Below are 14,491 nucleotides of genomic sequence, written 5' to 3' on the forward strand. Positions count from 1 at the left end.
TAAAATTCTTAGAGGAAAACACAGGCAGAACACTCCATGTCATAAATCACAGCAAGATCCTTTTTGACCCACCTCCTAGAGAAAGGGAAATAAAAACAAAAATAAACAAATGGGACCTAATGAAACTTAAAAGCTTTTGCACAGTAAAGGAAACCATAAACAAGATGAAAAGACAATGCTCAGAATGGGAGAAAATATTTGCAAATGAAGCAACTGACAAAGGATTAATCTCCAAAATATACAAGCAGCTCATGCAGCTCAATATCAAAAAAAAACAAACAACCCAATCCAGAAATGGGCAGAAGACCTAAATAGACATTTCTCCAAAGAAGATATACAGATTGCCAACAAACACATGAAAGGATGCTCAACATCACTAATCATTAGAGAAACGTAAATCAAAACTACAGTGAGGTTATCACCTCACACCAGTCAGAATGACCATCATCAAAAAATCTACAAACAATAAATGCTGGAGAGGGTGTGGAGAAAAGGGAACCCTCTTGCACTGTTGGTGGGAATGTAAATTGATACAGTCACTATGGAGAAATCTTGCATTGTTTGTATCTTTTAAAAGTGCCTTAAATTCTTTGGGAGCAAGGCTACATATAAAGGAAGTATAAATATATTCTCTAGAAATCCATTGGATTTTTTGCTTTTAGGATGGGAGAAAAAAAGTACAAAGGTTTTTCTGGCCAGGAAGGGAAAATTGCATAATGCAAAGCACCTAGAACATATTCTGTGTAAGAAACAAATGGAATAATTTAAATGTATATTTTCTGTTGAAGAAAAAATATATGTACATGGTGTTCGATTCAGCAGCATACATATTAAAATTGTAACGATACAGAGAAGATTAGCATGGCCCCTGCTCAAGGATGACATGCAAATTTGTGAAGCATCCCACATTTTTAGATGTTGGTCAAAGCGTACAAAACTCCCCACTAAAGGATAAATAAGGTCTAGGGATCTAATGCACAGCATGGTGACTATAATCAACAATACTGTGTAATATATTGAAAGTTTTTAAGAAAGTAGATCTTAAATATTATCACCACACAAGTAAAAAATATATAACATAACTATGTCAAGGGATGGAGATGTTAACTAACCTTATTGTGGTCATCGTTTTGCAATGTATACGTGTCTCTAATCATCACATTGTATACCTTAAACATACATATATCAATAATAATTCAATGAAGCTGGAGGGGGGGAATTGCCTCAACTACAGAGGGAAAAAATATATATACATATATTTGATTGGATTCAAGAAAACTGGAATTTCTAGTACAATTGGAGGATAAGACAATTACACTCCTAAACTCAGGGAGTCCCCTGGATAATTAGAAGCCTGCCCCAGAGAATCACACACACAAGAAATTTGGGCAGTCCCTTCAAAAGCCTGGGGTGGGCCATGGGGACACGCCATACCATCGGAGAGGTGCTTAGTGGGTTCTGAGAACCCCAGTTTCTTGCACACAATTAAAGCTTTACAGGCAGTTCCCTGGTGGTTTAGTGGTTAGGATTCGGGCTTTCACTGCCATGTCCCGGGTTCAATTCCTCGTCAGGGAACTGAGATCCTGCAAGACATGTGGTGTGGCCAAAAAATAAATAAATAAATAAAAGCTTTACAAGCATCTGCTGAACAAATGGAAAAGATAAAAAAAAAAATCAAACCATTATGCCTGTGTGCTAAATAAGTTCACAGATAATCTTCAAATTAACCCAAGTGGAAATGATTTAGCAGCCTCAGAAAAGTAGATGCTATAAAAGGCTTTAGTCCCTTTAATCCTCTCAACAACTCTTTGAGGTAGATGTTTTTATCTCCACTTTTTTCAAATGAGGTTATGGAAGGTTAAGTAATATGTGCAAGGCCACATAACTAGTAAGTGAAAGACCCAGGATTTCAGCCCCCAGCTGTCTGATTCTAAAAACAGACTATTCCCTCTACTCCGATTTTTCCCAAGCTTTTCTCACGTTAAGAACACAAATCTGATGCCCCATCTCAGATGCACTGAATCAGAATCTCCAGGGAGAGACTTGGAAACATAATGTTTAACAAGAGATGAAATTATTATTATCAGAGAAGTTTAAGAAAACTGCTCTATTGCATGAGGTGGGAAATGAACCCATATCTCCCTCTGACTGATCAAAGAGAAGCCATCAGAAGCTCCTGCAACTAAAAATAAATCAAGTTATTCTGGAGTTTATCAGATTATAATATTATAGGATATTTATTCCTCAATATGGTAATACAGCATTGTCTGATTTACGGTTATCTGGATCCAAAAATACCAAGACCATTTTGGAAAGTTAAAAATGGGCTGTAGTTTAAACCTCAGACTTTCTTAGCTATCCTCTCTGTCCCTCTTTGGTCCTTGGGAGCAAAAGTGAGTAAGAATTCAGTTTCAATTCCTAGCAGCTGTAACTGATGCAGAGGTTCCAGTTGTGCAGGGGCTGGAGGACGGCTAGAAGGAGAACGACAGGCTGAGAATCAGTCCTCATGCCTGGGTGCCCACCAGATGGCTTTCATTGGATGTAGTACAAGTTACACAATCCAGGAAGTAGAAAACCCACCATTGTTTCGTTTGTTTTCCTTAGTTTCAGTTTTTCCCCCCCTGATGAGAAGAGCCAGGCCAGCTAAGCCTGCATCTTCAATACCCATTATGGGAGCAAATAACTTATTTGTACAACCTAAACGCTTGCTTAATTAAATGGAAAGCAAGGCAGTGATTTCTGACAGGGCTGAACTTAAGTCAAGTTGTAAAACTCCACAGTGCAGCCAGAAGCAGCGACGGACAGTTGAACTGAAACCTGGGAACACTTCAGGGGCCCTGGACCACTGCTTCTCAGCCATTTTATTGTAAGTTATTCCCATTATCTCAGAGAGAAGTTTGAGACATCCTTAGAGAAAAGGATGAAGCTGATTACCCCCATTTTGAACATAGATCTTTGTTTTAAGAACTTGCTTTATATGATATTGCCAAGAAACTTGCTTTGAATGATATTTTCAAGTTTCAAAGCAAGGCATGATGTCTATAATAGCAGATAATGACAACTACCTTCTACATATAATAATTTAATATGCTTTAATATACTTCTATTCCTGAGCGTTCTTGATCTTATTTACTCTTCACAACAACTCTGTGAAGTTGGTACTCTTATTAACATAATTTTACAGATAAGGAAACTGGCAGCCTCCTAACAGAATCATTAAGTAACTAGCAAAAAGTCCACAGAAATCTTGTTGATTGAAAGCACAAATCATACATCTAAGTACTAACAATGGTTGTCTCTAGGCTCTGAAATTTGGGGTGATTATTGTTATTTTGTGTTATTTTTCTACTCTGAATATATAGTAAGTTCATAATAAAACAATAGTAAATATGAAAATAAATATGAACTTCTTTAGATCATGGTACAAGAAGAAAATAAATACTAATATACTGAGTGCCCTATCTGTAGTAGTTTCTGTAAACATTCAGATATTTCAGCTGTTGCCACTGTCATCTTCAGTATGGTAAATTCTAGAATACTCTCAATTTCTCGCTCACCCTCTATCTATATATATATAAAATATATATTATATTCAATAAATAAAATATAAATTTAAATATAAATTAATTATAAATTTAAATATAGATTATATAAATTTATTTCTATTTGTTATACATAATTTATAGTATATATAGTATACATACTCTAACTATAGTATATATATATAAAACAATATTGTGATAACTGACAATTTGAATATGGACTATGGAATTAGAAAATTGTATAGTATCAATATGAAATTTTCCAATGTTCTTAACTGTTAAATTTCCTAAGTTTTATAAGAGAAAATGTCTCTCCCAGGAAATATACATTGAAGTATTTAGGTATGTATGTACATCTGCAACTTATTCTCAAATGGTTCAAAAAAAAATTCATATATGGAGAATGAATTATAAAGCAATCAGAGAACAATAGAAACAAACAAATGGTGAATCTGGCTAAAGGTGAATCTAGTTTTTAACATTTCTGCAAGTTTAAAATTAAATACAAACGAAAATTTACGATAAAAACAAATGGCTGACAACTTCTAACAACAGCAACAAAAATTCTCCTAAGCAACAGGGTCAAGCAGAATATTAAGGACATGATAATAATTTCTGAAATATTATAAAATTGAAAATACCACCTATTAAAAATGACGGGGGTATGAACAAATCAAGACTCAGAGGCAAAGATATAGATCTATGTGCTCTTATTTTAGAAATAAGAAATAAGTGAACTAAGCACTTGATTTAAAATCTTACGAAGAGTGTCAACATAAGAGAAAACAAAGAAAAGAATAAAGATGAAGGATAGAAATAAGCTAGAAAATATAAAATTGGTAGCAATAATAAATTTAAATGCTCATTCTCTGAAAATAGTAATAAGATAGATTAAAACCCTTGTAAAAATAATAAATAAAAGGTATTAATCAACAAACTTAAAAAGAAGACTGGTGATTTAACAACTGATATAAAGGATTTTAAAATATAAATTATTGGGCTTCCCTGGTGGTGCAGTGGTTGAGTGTCCGCCTGACAATGCAGGGGACACGGGTTCGTGCCCCGGTCTGGGAAAATCCCACATGCCGTGGAGCGGCTAGGCCCGTAAGCCATGGCCGCTGAGCCTGCAGGTCCGGAGCCTGTGCTCCGCAATGGGAGAGGCCACAACAATGAGAGCCCCACATACCGCAAAAAAAAAAAAAAAAAAAAATATATATATATATATATGTTTATAAATTATTGCAATGCACAATTTATTATAATCAATTTGAAATGTTTAGTCAAATGGGCAATATAAAATTGGCAACACAAGATACAAAAACATGAAAATAATGATGGAGAAGGAAATTGAGAAAGTTATTAAAGAAATACCTCATCCACCAAAAAAAAAAGTATGACCTAAACAAATACACTGAATAATATTTCTATGAATTCAACAAACAGATTTTCCCATACTATGCAGTCAGTTCCAAATCACAGAGAAACAAGACCTGATACTCAATTCATTCTAAGAGATAATTACCATCCTCATCCACAGATCTGTAAAACATACCACACACGTACACACACGCATAAACACATAGGCTTAGTACGGTAAACATGCACAAGTACCAATTCCAATACAACTGGTTTGAAAAAGTTAGAAGTAGACTCAGGCACATAGCAGATTTTCCAAAAATAGTTGTTGGATAAGTGAATAAATGAATACATGGGAATACACATAAATGAAGAAACTAATGCAGTCAATTAGCAGCATCTACTAAGGGCATGCAAGGTAGGAATGGCTTGTGCATATCATCTATCTGCTAACTTTTACCAATCACTTCACCATGTCAGACCCAATGAACATAGGCAGAAAAATCATTTTTAACTGAACTTAGAGAATGCAGCTGTAACAAGAACGCATGGTGACCAATAAAGGTAAATTCTAGGAATGTGAAAGATTATGGCAAATTGCAGAATCCCTTTTATAAAAGAATTGCTTCTTTTTTTGGTGAGATTTAAAAGAAAAATTGAAGAAATGAAGACACAAAGGATTGGAGGGTGACAGAATACACTATCCCAAAATATGCCACTTTGGCAGAAGGATTATTTTGAGTTACAGGCACTTGAAAAACATCAGATGTGAGAAGGGCATTCTTATCTCTCCTTTTCCTCCTAAAACAGGAGATAAAAATTCCCATATGGAAGATGCCTTCCCAGTAACAGAAGAAACAAAACATTTTCCAATGGGGAATCAAAGCCAAGAGAATTCTTTACCAACAGACCCTGTTAAAATAATTTTTATCTTCCTTTAACCTCTCTTCATAATTTAGTTACTTTTCCACAGTTGCCTCTCTTTGTTCAACCCAGCATAAAAGATTGTAAGTTTCACCATTTCTTTGGGTCTTTTGAGGGCTTCCATGTCATGTAACACTTAGATAAATTTGTATGCTTTTCTCTTGTTAGTCTGTCTTGTATCAGTTTAATTCTCAGACCCTGCTAAAAAACCCTAAGAGTGTAAAGGTAAAATTTTACCTCCCTTACAGGATGTTCCTGAAGGAAAAGACTGATGAATCTGACTACATGAAAATTTTAAATTCTGTTCAACAAAAGACATCATAAGAAATGTGAAAAGACAATGCAAACTGGGAGAAGATATTTTTCTTACTGAAAAACACTTATGAACTAATAAAAAGGTGGGCAAAAGATACGAGCAAGCAGTGGATAGCAGAGGAAATCTGAATGACCAACAGCACATATAAAAATATGTTCAACCTTACCAGTAATCAGAAAGATGAAAATTAAATCAATGAGATACCATTTTACATCCATCAAACTGGTGAGAATGAAATAAGCCAGCACTGTCAAGTGCTGGTGATGATGTGGAAAAATTGGAGAAACATTCACATTTTGTTGATGATGTATTCATTGGTATAACCATTTTGAAGAATAAACCATCAACATCTAGCAACACTGAAGAGATACATATCTCACAAGCCAGGAATTTCACTTCTAGGGGTAAACTCTAGAAGTTCACTTGTGGAAGATGGAAGTGTGTTGCAACATTGTTTTTAATAGCAAAAAACAAACACACAAAAAATAAACCACACAAATATCCAACAACAGAATGAAAAAATTGTGATATACTCATACAATGGGGCCATTTATAGCAGTTTTATCAACAGAAGTAATCTCAAAAATATAATGTTGAATGAAAAAACAAATTGCAGATAGATGAGTATAATAATTTATACAAAATATGCTATATATTTATAGCTACATACCTATGTTGCAAACATAAACAAAGATGAAACTCACAGGCACCAACTCAGGATGGAGTTGCCTCTGAGGAGGAGAAAATGAAATTAGGTTAGGGTAGAGGAACAGAGGTATACAGGTATATTTCTTAACAAAAATAGGAAGCATATACAGCAAAATATTAGGATTTGGTGGATCTGTGTAGCAAGGTGATATTCACAAATATTCATTAAGCTGTGTACTTGAAATTACTAAAGTGTTTAATGAGCACCTCAATTTTAAAATACATAAAAATATATAAACTACTATATACAATACATAAACATCATTAACAGGTAATTCAGAAAGAAAGAAAATATCCAATAAAAATGGAGGTGATGGCAAATTCAACTTTAACTCACTAGTAAAAAAAATTAAAACATACACATACCATTTTGGCTTATCAATTGAGCATGAAATTTCAAAAATGTTAATAGCTAATATTAACAAGGGGGAAGGGTTGGCACACCCATTCACTGTTGATGAGGACTTAAGATGATATACATTTACTTAACATAGCAGTATATAAGAAAAGGTAAAAAAAATATGTACATATATTTATAATTTTACCTCAGCAATTCCACTTTAAGAAATTTAAGCAAAGGAAGTGATCAGAAATGGGGACCAAGATTTATGCTTAAGTATGTTTATACCAGCGCTGTTAATAACAGTGATATCTTAGATACATGAGAGTTAATTAAAAACAGTAGGGAATGAAGCCAATTATGGCACATCTATAGAATACAATGCACCACAGCTGTTTCAAACAATATTTTAAAAGAATATTTAATGCCACTGAAATATGTCATTAATATGTTGTTAAGACAGGTTATTAAAGAGTTTGTAAAGTATGTTAGCAGGTATTTTTTGAAAAACAAATATATAAACAGGAAACATAATTTAGAGGTATCTATACAAAAATGTCAACAGTGGTTATCTCTGGATGGTGAAATTATGGATCTTTTTTGCCGTGTTTTTGATTTTATAATAGAGAAAGTTATTAAAAATAAAACATTCACCAAAATAAGCTTTGTTTGATTAAAGATTTAAATATAAAATCTAATTATGGAAGAACTTGCAGAAAATTGAAAAAAAAGGGTTATCACCTGTCTGGGGGAATTTTAACTTCATCAGCTTTGAGGCTATTTAAATGATTGCACTATAAAAATCAGCATTACAAAAGATATTTTTTTAAGAGGGAAAATATTTTTATCAAACATTACAAGGAATTAAGATCTATCAAAAATAGCTAATTCAAATTTGTAAGATAAATGTCAAGATTTCCAAAGATAAACAGGTAAAAGACAGGACCATTCCCATAAGGGAAATACAGTTAGTAGACAAACAGTGGGTAAATGTTAATGCTCACCAGAAATCAAAGCAACGTAAGTGAAAGCAGTCTGAAAATGACGATTTACATATTCTAAAAGAAACAAAACAAAACAAAAAGGTTGAATGCTAATATTCAATGATGGTGAAGTTGCCCAGAAATTGACTCATACATTCATTTATAGCAGTATTGTTCCCACCCTTCAACCAGAAATGTTACTGATACCGACCACAGTTCTTGGCCTTCCCCAATCCATAGAAATTGATTAGAGGCCAGACAAGAAATTCAGGCAAGTCTTTACTGGGGCTCCTGCTGTAGCAGGAGGGAGCAAAAACAAGTAATAGGTTCCCTTGCTTGCTCCCTGAGGGGGTGGGGGGCAAGCTGGTTCCTTATATGGGGTGAGGGTAGGGGTGTATCCAGGGGTCGGACTGGAGGGATGGCTTAGATGTTTTGCCCAGGCTCTGGTGGTGTTGAGTGCAGGGGGCATGTGTAGTACCCTGCTTTTGCTCCTGGCTCTTCAGAAGTGGCAGTTGGGTTGTCTGGTCTTTTTGTATCTTTTGTCCAGAATTTGCCCCAACTGCGCATGCACAGAGTTATTTTTAGTCCGTTATAGTTTCTTTGCATTCTGTTGCTCGAGGTGAGGTGTGTCCAGGTGCAAGCACTGCAGCACTTGCAGCAAAGGGTCCCAGGTCCCAGCCTGTCTCATTATCATTAAGAACTTGTTCTTAAGAAATAATTTGGCAAAAGCAGAAAAGTGCCTCCTCACTTTCCCAACTTCCAAGTGTTGAAACTCCCAGGGCTCAGCCCTTTGACACCTTCTCTTTAATATCCACATGCATCGTTTGGAGGATCTCACTTGTGTACAGAGGCCTCTCTCCTCCTGGGTCTCCAGGGAGAAAGCAAAACCAAGCAGCAATTTTCCTGGGGGGAGGGGGGAGGTTGAAGGCAGTTCAAAGGCTCTGAACTCAGTTTGGGGGCAGTGGGCAGCAAAAACAGGAAGGGCCAGCAAAGAGAGTCAGAGAGACACCTAAAGCAAGCTTCATCGTAATATTAATTCCTTACCACGTTAATAACTAAAATTCCCAGGCTTTATCCACTTGCGAGTAAGGGTGAGGTCCCCAGGAATTCCCTCACTGAATAGCCCTCAGCTCTCCTGCTTCCCACTAGATCTCAGCTGCCCTTGACCCCTACTTCCTAAGTCTGCAGGTATTATTTTTGTGAGGTAGCCCATTCATATTTTGGTTTCCTTGCTGAAGCCCATGTAGGGGAGCCAAAATTTGCCACCCCAAAAGGTCTCTTTGACAGGCAGATTATTTTGAGATGAAAATAATTAAAGCCCAAAAGACTCAGGAAGAAACTGTGACCTTCTCCCTAACTACCTAAAAGAATTTAGACAGAGGGCCTGTTTCCAGAACAGAGCTATCACCAGAGATCTCTGCAAAGAATATGGGGTAAGTGTGGTAGGAAAAACACAGCAGGGCCTAGAGATCAGAGTCCACTCTGTGTCCCATTGTTTCTGTGTGGTCCAGCAAATGATTGTTTAACAAACATTTGCTTTTCCATCTTCACGCGAACTGCGTTCCTCTCCTTTTAAGTCCCAAACCACTACCCCCAACATCCTCTTGTGTCTTTAGCTGAAGATGGTATTTAAGGGGAGGGCTTTGGCCATTTTGGCAAGTTACTCAGTTTTCCTGGGTCTCTCCCATGTTATTAAACTTTTGTTTACTTTTTCTCCTGTTAATCTGTCTCCTGTCGATTTAATTCTTAGACCAGTCAGAAGAACATAGAATGGTAGAGGAAAATTTCTTCCTCCCCGACACCTATAAACCACTTAAGGTGGGCACTTTAGCACTCCCTCTATGCCTTCTAGGAGAGCCTCGACCAGCTAGGAGCTAGACCTTTCCCTCTGCTGGTGGCTGGCAGCTGCCTTGGGCCCCTGTGGCGACGAGGGGTGTCCTGCTCTTAGGTCAGGAAGCAGAACTGCTTGGGCCCCCAAGTCTCCTGAAATCTCTGTGTTCCACAAACACACTCACCCACTTGACATCCCAGCCTGGGGTCTCTCCTTCATGTGGGTTCTTTTATTGCTTCAGAATGTTTGGTTATTTACCATTCTTCATTCTCATGGCCTTGTGAGGTTGGAATCACAGGTTTCATTATCCCCATTGTAGAAGCGTCACAACAGCGTAGAACTGGACTCAAACTCAGCTCTTCTACTCTCCGGTCTCTCTCCATGGCACCAAGTATGGCCAAAAGTAGGTATTGCTACACATATTGACATCCTATCACTTTCTTCATTGTTTACACATTGCCTGTGAAAAATGGAAAAGGGAAGTTACTTTTCTATCAAGAGCTAAAACAAGCAGTTTTGCTCCAGAGATGATATGATAGCAGAAAAAAAGAATGCCCAGAGGCGAAGAGCCCTGTGTAAATCTGACTGTGTTCTCCCAGCCCCAAAATCCCAATTACACACCGTTGACCGCTGAGATCTAATCGTTGCTGTTTCCTGAGGCATCAAAATGATGGTTCTTTCTCCCAGGATTCCACCGCCCGCCCCCGCCCCCGCTCAGCCTGACAGTCAGATTACGTGATGGGAGTGGAACTGTGGAGTGAAAAACAGCTCTCTCCAGGGTATCACTCCAGTTACCATACATTTAAAGGAAGCCTAGACACAGCAATATTTTTGTTCTCCTTTCCCTGAACTTTGCCTAGAGATAAAAGCTCCTTCCCCATCCTGGTTCACTCAGAGCAAAGCACTTACCCAAGTGCCTTCTTCCCTGCAAAACTCAGGCTGCTAAGGAAAGCGGAGGGTGCCTGTGGGCCTCACCTGAATAATCTGGCACTTTCTCAAGGTGGGAGAACTGAAATTGGGGCTGATGGCGCTGGGCCTTTCCAGCTGGGCCCCAACAAGCGTTCTCCTGCCAGGTGTCATTTGAGTCAGGAACGAGACCGACCTTGGTTCAGAAGCAAAGGAAAGCTTTATCTTTCCATCACAAAACGGAGAGGTGAGCATTCGCTCCGTAGAGTCGGCACTCTCCCGGACAGGCCGTGAGGTGAACTGCTTTCTAGAGATCTCCTCAGTAGGGAGGGGATGAAGCTACCCAGGGGCGGGCCCTGGGCGCGCTGCTCACGTTCCCGGCGCAGCGTCTCTGCGCACGGCCCGCCCCCACCGCCATCTTGAATTGCAGTGGCGCGTGCAGCGCTTCTGCGCACGCTCCGGAGCTGAGGTGCCGGGCATAGCCATTTCACACCAAGAATTCGGGTCTGAACGGCCGGGTACAAAGCCTGTGCGCGCGACCCCCTCTGAGCAAGTGCAACTAGACGAAGCATAAAGGAAAAGGAAAAAAAAAAAAAGGTTAGACTTTATCACCCAGATTCTATTTCTATTTCCCGGGAATTGTTAATGGGCTTCGCTGGTGACAATGGGGTCAAATCCACACAGGTATCCTGACCCAGAGACCTCCAGGAATTCCTCCTCGCGTTTGAAAATATTCACCCCCTCCACCCGACCCAAAGGAAAAAAACTTCCCAAAGGCAGGTTTGCACTACCTGCCGTGGGCAGACCTTTGTGGTCAGTTCTTTCCTGTGCCTGCTGCAGACTCTCTGGCCCTTGGTTGTGACCCCTGGGGTCTAAGGAGTCAGACGGGGATAGACTCACCAGTGACTTCCCAGTCCTGACTCCCGAGAGTGACCTCTCCAGGCGGCGGGTCCTGTCCCTAGCACCCCTGGAAGGACCCCTCTGTGGGCCTTTCCCACTCTAGAGCCTGCTTTCTCTGGCCATTAACCTGAGAAAAGGAGCCACATTTTTCAATTTAAATTCAGGGTTAGCTGTTCTAAAACTGATGATGGGAAGTATTCAGAAAACAAATATGTTTTGGAGAGTGCTTTATTTTTTTAATACAAAGGAATGCATAACAACTTAGGGAGTCAATTTCAAAATCAAGACCAGGAAGCATAGACCCTATCTATATTATTTTTTCAAAAACACTATAAATCTGTTCTTTATTATAGTCAGTTAAATGGGTAGAAAAAGAGAAGGGAGGGAACGTGTATGTATAGGAGAAATAAAAAGCATGATGAAAGACTGTAATCAGTAAAAATAAGGATAGCAGGCACTGTGCTAAGCACCCTGCGCGGATTATTCTCATTCTTCCCCCAAATCCTATGAAGTTAATAATAGTACTGTCCCTCTTTTAGAGTAGGGAAACTGAGGCCCAAAGATTTTAAATAATTTGCTTGCTAATGGGTCTAAAAACAGAGAAGCCAGCAAGGAAATGCAAATTCTCTGCGATCATAAAGCCTCCACTCAAGAGACAAATATCAAGAGACAGTCTTTTCCTCCAAAAGAAACAGTTATATATAACCTGTTATCTTAAAATTCTACAGCTAAATAATTCCTTTATCATTTCTTAACAACAGGAATGACAAGGGAAATTTTGTGCTTCAATAGAAAACTATGCACTGCCCACACCCAACACAGCCTTCCTAGGTTATCTGATTCTAGAGGCATTTTACAACTGTGTACATTGTAGATAACTAACACAAGTGCAAAATGCAGGTTCTGTGCTGTCCTGTAGAAGTTTGGTTGACTTCCCCGGAAGCTAAATGTGCTTCCACTTGCCCATTCATTTCAACATCCCTTTATCCATATAAATTTGTGGAGGTTTTATCTTCTCCTTTGAACTAGTTATAACACCCTGAACAGCTTCCTCATTAATGAGTTAAATACTTACCATATGTTCAGTTTTATATCTGAATGAGAGTCATGATTTTACCTTTTTTTAAAAAAATTATGTCTTAACAGAATTATCAAAGCATGTCAGAGTATCTCGTTGTTGCATTCTGGAGGACCCTTAGGCATGACCTAACCCAAATGGTTTCAAGAGTAATTGGATGACTATTGATGGTGTATAAATTAGGTCTTTTGTAGCAGTCTCACCCTGACAATTTCCTATCAAGCACACTGTTCTGTCCATGCCAAAGCTTCCTGGGCAAAGGTTCCAGTCCCCTCATCTTGGCTGGTCTTTTTTACTGTTGATTGGGGACAATTAATCTTTGTATAAATTATATATTTCAACCATAATGTCTCCATTACATCTGTCTTCTGCTATGTTTCATGGGCTGTTTCAAGCTATCTCCATTAAATAGCTGAGAAACGGCTTGAGAACATTTGTTTTTAAAATAATAATAATAGGGGCTTCCCTGTTGGCACAGTGGTTAAGAATCTGCCTGCCAATGCAGGGGACAGGGGGGTTCGATCCCTGGTCCGGGAAAATCCCACATGCCACGGAGCAACTAATCCCGTGTGCCACAACTACTGAGCCTGTGCTCTAGAGCCCGTGCTCCGCAACAAGAGAAGCCACTGCAATGAGAAGCCCGCACACCACAACAAAGAGTAGCCCCGCTTGCCACAACTAGAGAAAGCCTGCATGCAGCAACAAAGACCCGATGCAACCAAAAATAAATAAATAAATAAATTTATTAAATAAATAAATAAAATTTTAAAAAATAAAATAACAATAATAAACACATGCTCTATGTCTATCTGCAGTGCAAGAGCACAATTCCCTTTTTCTTTTTTTTTTTTTTTTGCGGTACGCGGGCCTCTCACTGTTGTGGCCTCTCTCGTGCGGAGCACAGGCTCCGGACGTGCAGGCTTAGCGGCCATGGCTCACGGGCCCAGCCGCTCCGCGGCATGTGGGATCTTCCTGGACCGGGGCACGAACCCATGTCCCCTGGATCAGCAGGTGGACTCTCAACCACTACGCCACCAGGGAAGCCCACAAAATCATTTTTTTAAATCTTAGATACATAAAGAGCTCATAGCCAATTCCTACAACCTTGGCAAAACTACCTTTTGTTGTGTGTGCTTTGGAGTAAGACAAACATAATTTCAGATTTCATTCCACCACTTACTAGAGTGTGGATTTGGGCAACTCAGTAACCTCCCTAAGCCTCAGTTTTCCTCTCTGTATAAAGGGAATAATCATACATGCATCATTATAGGGTTGTTCCTGAGGTTTCAGTGAGATCTCATAGAGTCTGGTATCTTTGGGAGTTGGCACCTGAACTGTTAACCCCTGACTTCTAGGCCTGCCTAGGAATTGATGACTAATCATGACAGTAAGATACCCTGTGGAAACGTGATGAGTCACTGGCAGCACTTGAAGCATATCTCTGGGAACTGTTCCTGATTTCTTGTAGCCAAGGACTTCATTTGCTGAGCTCAGAAAGCTTTTGTGAAATGACTGTGTGACATGGAGCAAACACCAGCTGCTATAGAGAGTCTTCGGCCACTTCGATCTAAGTGATGCCCCAGTCCTGCCTGATACTGGGAATAAGG

General features: G+C 38.8%; 1 non-coding gene across 1 annotated transcript; it reads left to right on the forward strand.

The window, feature by feature from the left end:
* Positions 1–806: 806 nt before the first annotated feature.
* On the forward strand, positions 807–913 carry LOC113629366 (U6 spliceosomal RNA). Its single transcript, XR_003436501.1, has one exon. It is a non-coding gene; the product is annotated as a U6 spliceosomal RNA (small nuclear RNA).
* Positions 914–14,491: the final 13,578 nt, after the last annotated feature.

The sequence above is a fragment of the Aethalodelphis obliquidens genome, unplaced genomic scaffold, assembly GCF_003676395.1.
Source record: "Aethalodelphis obliquidens isolate GAN/ISIS:26980383/991018 unplaced genomic scaffold, ASM367639v1 scaffold26, whole genome shotgun sequence".
NCBI classification, from domain to species: domain Eukaryota; kingdom Metazoa; phylum Chordata; class Mammalia; order Artiodactyla; family Delphinidae; genus Aethalodelphis; species Aethalodelphis obliquidens.